The sequence below is a fragment of the Oncorhynchus gorbuscha genome, linkage group LG04, assembly GCF_021184085.1.
Source record: "Oncorhynchus gorbuscha isolate QuinsamMale2020 ecotype Even-year linkage group LG04, OgorEven_v1.0, whole genome shotgun sequence".
Taxonomy (NCBI): Eukaryota; Metazoa; Chordata; class Actinopteri; order Salmoniformes; family Salmonidae; genus Oncorhynchus; species Oncorhynchus gorbuscha.
Window position 1 is genome coordinate 25,650,552 of NC_060176.1, and position 9,706 is coordinate 25,660,257.

Genomic DNA, 9,706 nt, shown 5'->3' on the forward strand with positions numbered 1-9,706 from the left:
TGTCACTATGAATTCGGGCAGGTAGCGTTCTCCAGGCATCCGCCAAAACCTGATTCGTCCATCGGACTGCCAGATGATAAAGCCTGATTCATCACTCCAGTGAACACGTTTCAATTGCTCCAGAGTCCAATAGAGGCTAAATTTACCCCACTACTGGCGACACTTGGCATTGCACATGGTTGATTTAGGCTTGTGTGTGGCTGCTTGACCATGGAAACCCAATTCATGAAGCTCCTGACAAACAGTTATTGAGCTGATGGTGCTTCCAGAGGCAGTTTGGACATTTCCACTTCACAATAACAGCTCTAGCAGGGTAGAAATTTGACGAACTGACTTGTTGGAAAGGTGGCATCCTATGATGGTGCCACTTTGAAAGGAACTGAGCTTTTCAGTAAGGTCATTATATGCCAATGTTTGTCTATGGAGATTGCATTGCTGTGTGCCCCGATTTTATACACCTGTCAGCAACAGGTGTGGCTGATATATCCGAATCCACTAATTTGAAGGGGTATCCACATACTTTTGTATAATTAGTGTACCTTAAACAGATGATAGCTGAAGAGATCCAGAGACCCCTCCAGCTCAGGGCCGTAACTATACTTGAAAAAAGATAAACGCAATTTGTAAATTGTTGGTCCCATGTTTTATGAGCTGAAATAAAATTCCTAGACATTTTACATTGGCAGAAAAAGCTTATTTCTGTTAGTATTTCTTCTTTGCTAAAATAATCCATCCACCTGACATGTGTGGCATATCAACAAGCTGATTAAACAGCATGATCATTACACAGGTGCACCTTGTGCTGGGGACAATAAAAGGCCACTTTAAAATGTGCCATGTGTTCATTTTTCTACCATTAGCCGCCACCAATGTTGTGTTAGAGAATTTGGCAGTACGTCCAACCGGCCTCACAACCGCAAATCACATGTAACCACGCCAGCCCAGGAACTCCACATCTGGCTTCTTCACCTGCGGGATCGTCTGAGACCAGCCACCCGGACAGCTGATGAAACTGAGGAGTACTTCTATCTGTAATAAAGCCCTTTGTTGGGAAATACTCATTCTGAATGGCCCCTGCCCAGTCATGTGAAATCCACAGATTTGCCTAATTTAATTATTTCAATTGACTGATTTCCTTATATGAACTGTAACGCAGTATATTTTTGTATAGGTACTGTGCATGATGTTTGAGTCGCAACAACAAGCATTTAAATTTCTCAGTAAACGTAATCTCTTTTATCTGAAGTTGTGTCCACATGTTGTGTTGTACTGTCTTTTGATCATAGTATGACTGGTAGCTAGCCTAGTAACAGATCTTCCCTTTAGCAATCTTCTCTGTTGTGTTTTTTGTCATGGCAAAAATACTGTGACAATGAATGAATGACGAAGTGGGAGAGCAGGCCAAAGCTTGGGAAAGCATTTTCAGTTTGATTATAGAAACTTTAGGCAAGGATTTAAGGACTAATAAGGACATTGAAAGTCTGTCGGAATTATTTTCCCGGTCAAGGATGGATTACTTCTAATTGTTGGAGTGACACAGACGACAGGCTTATTACTTTATAAGTTGTTTCCCTTCAAGATAAACGCTACAAATGTCGGCTCAATCGGATATTACCTTAAAATTTGAACCCGGATCTTCTGCAATACTTCAGCGTTACGGATTGAATCCAGCTGTAAAACCTAGATTCAGGGCTGGATTCAGTTGGTATCGCCCAAGATTATCTGTCACAGCCTAGTTCGGTGATACAGATTGAATCCAGCCAGGAATCTAGCCCTAAACCAGGGGTTAAATTAAAATAAATATTTGATTATGTTCCTAAGTGTGGAAAAAATATTTAGAGAAACCTAATTTACAACTGAACAGCTATAGGAGTCTGGAGTCATAGGAGTCTGGAGTCATAGGAGTCTGCAAAAGACCTGAGACTGGGACAGAGATTTGTCTTCCAACAAGACAATGATCCAAAACATAAAGCAAAATCTACAATGGAATGGTTAAAAAATAAACATATCCAGGTGTTAGAATGGCCAAGTCAAAGTCCAGACCTGAATCCAATCGAGAATCTGTGGAAAGAACTGAAAACTGCTGTTCACAAATGCTCTCCATCCAACCTCACTGAGCTCTAGCTGTTTTGCAAGGAGGAATGGGAAAAAATTTCAGTCTCTCGATGTGCAAAACTGATAGAGACATACCCCAAGCGACTTACAGCTGTAATCGCAGCAAAAGGTGGCGCTACAAAGTATTAACTTAAGGGGGCTGAATAATTTTGCACGCCCAATTCTTCAGTTTTTGATTTGTTAAAAAAGTTTGAAATATCCAATAAATGTCGTTCCACTTCATGATTGTGTCCCACTTGTTGTTGATTCTTCACAAAAAATGCAGTTTTATATCTTTATGTTTGAGGCCTGAAATGTGGCAAAAGGTCGCAAAGTTCAAGGGGGGCGAATACTTTTGCAAGGCACTGTATTTCATTACAACAGCACATTTCACAACATTACCAAGCAGGGACCTCAGAAATAGGATCCTAGACAGCATCAAAGGCTCAGTGACATCACATCAGAAGAACAATTTGCCGAACTTTAGAATGGCTCTACCCTCCACCAATAATGTAAGCAACGAATGATAGTCAGTTATCACCTGTATAACTCTTTCTCCATCTCCACAAGGCCACATTAGAGGAGATGGATGACATTTGGTTGGAGATTCCTACTGAGGCCTTACGTGTTTTCCTGGGAGACACTGCAGAGGAAGTTAACCTGGGAGTATTTTGGTTTGAGCATCACAGCATGTTCCCGGTAAAACAACAGTAACAACTACAACATCTCAGAGATTACTAATGAAACAGTGCTGCACTTATAACATACATTTACATATTTCAGGACATCCTCATTTCAAACAAAGCACAGAAAAACATCCATTACACCACTGTGTCACTACTGTATTCAAGCAGACGTACAATCTTTAGAGAGCAGCTCTTGTAATTCAGACTGCATCCCTAGCCTAATTCAGACTGCATCCCTAGCCTAATTCAGACTGCATCCCACTTCTCTGATCCTCAACACAGGGGCCCAACAAAGGTGCATGTTCAGCCACCTCCTGTAATCCCTGTTCAACCATGACTTTGTGGCCAGACACGCCTCCAACTTAATCATTAAAGTTAGCAGACGACAGAACAGTAGTAGGCCTGATTACCAACAATGACGAGACAGCCTACAGCGAGGTGGTGAGGAACCTGGGAGTGTGGTGCCAGGAAAATAGCCTCTCATTCAACGTCAACAAACAAAGGAGCTCATTGTGGACTTCAGGAAACAGCAGAGGGAGCACGCCCCTATACACATCAATGGGATCGCAGTGGAGAAGGTGGAAAGCTTCAAGTTCCTCTGCGAACACATCACTGATGATCTGAAAGGGTACACCCACACAGACAGTGTGGCGAAGAAGGCGCCACAGCGCCTCATCAACCTCAGGAGGCTGAAGAAATTTGGCTTGGCACCTTAAAACCCTTTAATAGATGCACAATTGATAGCATCCTGTCGGGCTGTATCACCGCCTGGTATGGCAACTGCACTGCCAACAACCGCAGGGCTCTCCAGAGAGTGGTACGGTTCGCCCAACGCATCATCATACCTACATGTACATATTACCTCAATCAGCCGGACTAACCAGTGTCTGTATGTAGCCTCGCTAATTTTATAGCCTCGCTCCTGTATATAGCCTGTCATTTTACTGTTGTATTATTTCTTTACTTACCTATTGTTCACCTAATACCTTTTTTGCACTATTGGTTAGAGCCTGTAAGTAAGCATTTCACTGTAAGGTCTACACCTGTTGTATTTGGCGCACGTGACAAATAAACTTGATTTGATTTGAAACTACCTGCCCTCTAGGACACCTACAGCACCCGATGTCACAGGAAGGCAAAAAGATCATCAAGGACATCAACCATCCGAGCAACTGCCTGTTCACCCTGCTATCATCCAAAAGTACAGGTGCATCAACGCTGGGGCTGAGAGACAAAATAAAAGCTTCTGTCAAGGCCATTAGACTGTTAAATAGCCATAACTTCCACCTGGTTAATCAACCCTGCACCTTAGAGGCTGCTGCCCTATACACATAGACTTGTAATCACTCGCACTTGAATAATGGAACACTAGTCACTTTAATAATTTTTACATACTGCTTTACACATCTCATATGTACAGTGGGGCAAAAAAGTATTTAGTCAGCCACCAATTGTGCAAGTTCTCCCACTTAAAAAAGATGAGAGAGGCCTTTAATGTTCATCATAGGTACACTTCAACTATGACAGACAAAATGAGAAATAGAATCCAGAAAATCACATTGTAGGATTTTTAATGAATTTATTTGCAAATGATGATGGAAAATAAGTATTTGGTCAATAACAAAAGTTTATCTCAATACTGTGTTATATACCCTTTGTTGACAATGACAGAGGTCAAACATTTTCTGTAAGTCTTCACAAGGTTTTCACACACTGTTGCTGGTATTTTGGGAAAGATGATGGTGTTGCCATCAGACGGTCCAGGGATATGTGTGACTAGGGACGATGAGGGACAGGAAGTGGTTGAAGGAGACCAGCCAGAGCTTGTCGAGGAGTCTTATTCTACACACAGTTTGTGCAGGTGGCAACAAACACGGTGACATCAGGGATCATGGTAGGCCACTAAAAGTGCTAGGAGGCTGGTAACCCAGACTACTCTGAAACGGAGATAACCCGGTAGCAGACGAAGGAAGCGAGTTGTGAGCGTATTCTGCCCAGGGGAGCTGTTCTGCCCAAGACGCAGGGTTTCTGAAAGAAAGGCTGCGTAGTATGCGACCAATCGTCTGATTGGCCCTCTCTGCTTGACCGTTAGACTGGGGATGAAACCCGGAAGAGAGACTGACGGACGCACCAATCAAACGACAGAACTCCCTCCAAAACTGTGACGTGAATTGCGGGCCTCTGTCTGAAACGGCGTCTAATGGGAGGCCATGAATTCTGAACACATTCTCGATGATGATTTGTGCCGTCTCCTTAGCGGAAGGAAGTTTAGCGAGGGGAATGAAATGTGCCGCCTTAGAGAACCTATCGACAACCATAAGAATCACAGTCTTCCCCGCAGACAAAGGCAGACCGGTAATGAAGTCTAGGGCGATGTGAGACCATGGTCGAGAAGAAATGGGAAGCGGTCTGAGACGACCGGCAGGAGGAGAGTTACCTGACTTAGTCTGCGCGCAGTCCGAACAAGCAGCCACGAAATGGCGCGTGTCACGCTCCTGAGTAGGCCACCAAAAGCGCTGGCGAATAGAAGCAAGAGTACCTCGAACGCCGGGATGACCAGCTAACTTGGCAGAGTGAGCCCACTGAAGAACAGCCAGACGAGTAGAAACAGGAACGAAAAGAAGGTTACTAGGACAAGCGCGCGGCGACGCAGTGTGCGTGAGTGCTTGCTTAACCTGTCTTTCAATTCCCCAGACTGTCAACCCGACAACACGCCCATAAGGAAGAATCCCCTCGGGATCAGTAGAAGCCACAGAAGAACTAAAAAGACGGGATAAGGCATCAGGCTTGGTGTTCTTACTACCCGGACGGTAAGAAATCACAAACTCGAAACGAGCGAAAAACAACGCCCAACGAGCTTGACGAGCATTAAGTCGTTTGGCAGAACGGATGTACTCAAGATTCTTATGGTCTGTCCAAACGACAAAGGAACGGTCGCCCCCTCCAACCACTGTCGCCATTCGCCTAGGGCTAAGCGGATGGCGAGCAGTTCGCGGTTACCCACATCATAGTTGCGTTCAGATGGCGACAGGCGATGAGAAAAATAAGCGCAAGGATGAACCTTATCGTCAGACTGGAAGCGCTGGGATAGAATGGCTCCCACGCCTACCTCTGAAGCGTCAACCTCGACAATGAATTGTCTAGTGACGTCAGGAGTAACGAGGATAGGAGCGGACGTAAAACGTTCTTTTAGAAGATCAAAAGCTCCCTGGGCGGAACCGGACCACTTAAAACACGTCTTGACAGAAGTAAGAGCTGTGAGAGGGGCAGCAACTTGACCGAAATTACGAATGAAACGCCGATAGAAATTAGCGAAACCTAGAAAGCGCTGCAACTCGACACGTGACCTTGGAACGGGCCACTCACTGACAGCTTGGACCTTAGCGGAATCCATCTGAATGCCTTCAGCGGAAATAACAGAACCGAGAAAAGTAACGGAGGAGACATGAAAAGAGCACTTCTCAGCCTTCACGTAGAGACAATTCTCTAAAAGGCGCTGGAGTACACGTCGAACGTGCTGAACATGAATCTCGAGTGACGGTGAAAAAATCAGGATATCGTCAAGGTAGACAAAAACAAAGATGTTCAACATGTCTCTCAGAACATCCTTAACTAATGCCTGAAAAACAGCTGGCGCATTGGCGAGACCAAACGGCAGAACCCGGTACTCAAAATGCCCTAACGGAGTGTTAAACGCCGTTTTCCACTCGTCCCCCTCTCTGATGCGCACGAGATGGTAAGCGTTACGAAGGTCCAACTTAGTAAAGCACCTGGCTCCCTGCAGAATCTCGAAGGCTGATGACATAAGGGGAAGCGGATAACGATTCTTAACCGTTATGTCATTCAGCCCTCGATAATCTACGCAGGGGCGCAGAGTACCGTCCTTCTTCTTAACAAAAAAAAAACCCACCCCGGCCGGAGAGGAAGAAGGCACTACGGTACCGGCGTCAAGAGACACAGACAAATAATCCTAGAGAGCCTTACGTTCGGGAGCCGACAGAGAGTATAGTCTACCCCGAGGAGGAGTGGTCCCCGGAAGGAGATCAATACTACAATCATACGACCGGTGAGGAGGAAGGGAGTTGGCTCGGGACCGACTGAAGACCGTGCGCAGATCATGATATTCCTCCGGCACTCCTGTCAAATCGCCAGGTTCCTCCTGAGAAGTGGGGACAGAAGAAACGGGAGGGATAGCAGACATTAAACACTTCACATGACAAGAAACGTTCCAGGATAGGATAGAATTACTAGACCAATTAATAGAAGGATTATGACATACTAGCCAGGGATGACCCAAAACAATAGGTGTAAAAGGTGAACGAAAAATCAAAAAAGAAATAGTCTCACTGTGGTTACCAGATACTGTGAGGGTTAAAGGTAGTGTCTCATATCTGATACTGGGGAGATGACTACCATCTAAGGCGAACATGGGCGTAGGCTTGTCTAACTCTCTGAAAGGAATGTCATGTTTCCGAGCCCATGCTTCGTCCATAAAACAACCCTCAGCCCCAGAGTCTATCAAGGCACTGCATGTAGCACCCGAACCGGTCCAGCGTAGATGGACCGACATAGTAGTACAGGATCTAGATGGAGAGACCTGAGTAGTAGCGCTCACCAGTAGCCCGCTTACTGATGAGCTCTGGCTTTTACTGGACATGAATTGACAAAATGTCCAGCAAGTCCACAATAGAGGCACAGGCGGTTGGTGATCCTCCGTTCCCTCTCCTTAGTCGAGATGCGAATACCTCCCAGCTGCATGGGCTCAGTCTCAGAGCCAGAGGAGGGAGATGGTTGCGATGCGGAGCAGGGAAACACCGTTAACGCGAGCTCTCTTCCACGAGCTTGGTGACGAAGATCTACCCGTCGTTCTATGCGGATGGCGAGAGCAATCAAAGAGTCCACACTGGAAGGAACCTCCCGGGAGAGAATCTCGTCTTTAACCACTGCGTGGAGTCCCTCCAGAAAACGAGCGAGCAGCGCCGGCTCGTTCCAGTCACTAGAGGCAGCAAGAGTGCGAAACTCTATAGAGTAATCCGTTATGGATCGATCACCTTGGCATAGGGAAGCCAGGGCCCTAGAAGCCTCCCTACCAAAAACTGAACGGTCAAAAACCCGAATCATCTCCTCTTTAAAGTTCTGGTAATTGTTAGAACAATCAGCCCTTGCCTCCCAGATAGCTGTGCCCCACTCTCGAGCCCGGCCAGTAAGGAGTGATATGACGTAAGCAACCCGAGCTCTCTCTCTATAGTATGTGTTGGGTTGGAGAGAGAACACAATATCACACTGGGTGAGAAAGGAGCGGCACTCCGTGGGCTGCCCGGAGTAACAAGGTGGGTTATTAACCCTAGGTTCCGGAGGCTCGGCAGACCAGGAAGTAACAGGTGGCACGAGACGAAGACTCTGGAACTGTCCAGAGAGGTCGGAAACCTGAGCGGCCAGGTTCTCCACGGCATGACGAGCAGCAGACAATTCCTGCTCGTGTCTGCCGAGCATGGCTCCTTGGATCTTGACGGCAGTGTTACGAGCGTCTGTAGTCGCTGGGTCCATTCTTTGGTCGGATCCTTCTGTTATGCAGGTGAATGAGGACCCAAAAGCGACTTGGCGAAAACAGAGTCTTTATTCCAGTAAAGGAAATATGCAATACTCCTAGACAAATCGGAGCGGTAAACAAAGCATAAAAAACAATTCCACTCGTAATGACGAGGACCGACTGGAGACTCGACCATAAACTGTAGGTTGCCTCGGGAAGGCACTGACCGTAGCAGACTCAGACACCTGCTCACCACGCAGCATCTGAGGGAAACACGACACGACAGGGCGAGACAAAGACACAGCACGGTGAACAATATACAAGGATCCGACAGGACAGAAACGGAAGACAAGGGGAGAAATAGGGACTCTAATCAGAGGAAAAGATAGGGAACAGGTGTGGAAAGACTAAATGATTGATTAGGGGAATAGGAACAGCTGGGAGCAGGAACGGAACGATAGAGAGAAGAGAGAGAGGGAGGAAGAGAGAAAAAAAGGAACGAACCTAAAAAGACCAGCAGGGGGAAAACGAACAGAAGGGAAAGCAAAATGACAAGACAATATAAGACAAAACATGACATATCATTGGAATATTGACCCTAAGAGACTACATTTAAAAATCAAATCAAATCCAATTTTATTTGTCACATACACATGGTTAGCAGATGTTAGTGCGAGTGTAGCGAAATGCTTGTGCTTCTAGTTCCGACAATGCAGTAATAACTAACAAGTAATCTAGCTAACAATTCCAAAACTACTACCTTATAGACACAAGTGTAAGGGGATAAAGAATATGTACATAAGATATATGAATGAGTGATGGTACAGAGCGGCATAGGCAAGATACAGTAGATGGTATTGAGTGCAGTATATACATATGAGATGAGTATGTAAACAAAGTGGCATAGTTAAAGTGGCATAGTTAAAGTGGCTAGTGATACATGTATTACATAAGGATGCAGTCGATGATATAGAGTACAGTATATACGTATACATATGAGATTAATAATGTAGGGTATGTAAACATTCACCAGGTGGTCGCTTGGTGTCCTCCGTTGCAATTATTGCGTAATCTCCAGCTGCAAGTACTTTTCCGTTTGCTACTGAGGAGAAATCCAACTGCCACGAAGGATTTATCATCGAATAGATATGTGAAAAACACCTTGAGGATGATTCTAAACAACGTTTGCCATGTTTCTGTCGATATTATGGAGTTAATTTGGAAAAAAGTTTGGCGTTGTAGTGAATGAATTTTCGTTTTTTTTTCTTAGCCAAACGTGATGAACAAAACGGAGCGATTTCTCCTACACAAATATTATTTTTGGAAAAACTGAACATTTGCTATCTAACTGAGAGTCTCTTTGCTATCTAACTGAGAGTCTCCTCATTGAAAACGT